Below are 1,722 nucleotides of genomic sequence, written 5' to 3' on the forward strand. Positions count from 1 at the left end.
ACATTCAGATTCTATTGGGGGTCGGGTAGGGACCTTATACCTTGGAGCCACTTTATTACTTCGCTTTTTTCTGTACTCTCTAAATATATTAAACTGGGCTGAATCTCTGGTGGGCAAAGATAAACATCAGGTTGCCAGATGGCGATGTCGGCTAATTTCTGAACACACACACACACACACACACACACACATATATATATATATATATATATATATATATATATATATATATATATATATATATATATATATATATATATATATATATATATATATGATCGTTCACACTAATTCTTGGACATCATACAACATGATAAAAGTTAAATTTTATTCAAAATCCCTATGCTATTATCTGCTGTACATGATTGATTAAAATTAGAGCACCTCCGTGCAAATCTATAGAACCTTCTCAATGCTAAACTAGGTTTGAAGTCTCGATGATGAATGACGTGAATTACGAACCGACGCATGAAAAACTAATTATATACTGGAAAAAAATTAAGATATTATATACTTTATACATTACCTAGGGACATATAATATACTTATATTATATGTCCCTAGGTAATGCTTACAATTGAATTACTCTGTAAGTATGCGTTTGATTATCTAAATGAGACACAGCTTAATTCTTACATGATCTAAACGTGGTATGACTATTAGAAGTATTTATTGATTCTAGATTCAATTTCTCTTCATTCGCTGATTGACATTAAATTGTCGCAGTGTGTATCAGGAAAGGGTTCACAAAGCCTCCGATTAAAGAAATAGTCCTCAAAACTCGAATAACATGACAAAAAGAGGAAATCCAAAAACCAAGAGTGCTTAAATTTTAAGAACTACCTCCATTAGTCCGTATTATATCTGAAATTACAAAATTGAACAAACTTATGACCATAAAAGAAAAATGTTTCATCTGGTATGCACCTTGTCAGGCTCACGTGATTGCGATAAATTCGCCAGCAAAAATTAAAGTGTGAAAGTATTGTAGTTGTGTCGTAAGGGAACCAAACGACGAACAAGACAAATTGTAAAATGGAAAATCCGTTTTGTGGTCATGCAATGGATCTTGCTTATATGAGAAATCTTAACACAATCTCACTTTATGGACAATATTAAGGTATGTGAACATCATACGTCGTTATTAATGTCACTGTCAGTTTTTGCATTAAAACATTCATATTACATTATGTTTCTCGGTTTGTTTTTTTTGTTGTTGTTGTTGTTGTTGTGGGGTTTAACGCCATTTTTCAGCACACGATAGGCTATACATGGCGGCCAGTATTAATGGTGGAGGAAGAACCCGGGAAAACCCCGGAAAGAACCACCGACCCTCGAGAAGCTACTGGCAAGCTTTCTCACATACCCACATTGGCTGAATCTTAGACTCGAACCGCCGCAGACAGAGGTGAGATGGCAGTGATCCGTAACGAAGAGCGCTTTAGACCACTCGGCCACTCGGGGCCCCCTCGGTTTGTTTTAAAGTAGATAAAGAAAGGATGAGAACAAATTACTCTAACGCTATAATTGTCAGCATTCATTACAGATCCACCACCCCCCACCCCCCAAGTATTTCCGAACCTCACCTTGAAAATGAAATCATCGCCTATTATTTCAAGACACGTTTATTACAGATACAAGATGTTATCCAGAACTCACGCAGTCGTCCTCTCTTTGGTCGACTCGTTTATGCTATCATAAATGTAAGACAGTAAATCTATG

Source organism: Sinohyriopsis cumingii, chromosome 3 (assembly GCF_028554795.1).
Source record: "Sinohyriopsis cumingii isolate HCF-2022 chromosome 3, ASM2855479v2, whole genome shotgun sequence".
Lineage (NCBI taxonomy): Eukaryota > Metazoa > Mollusca > Bivalvia > Unionida > Unionidae > Sinohyriopsis > Sinohyriopsis cumingii.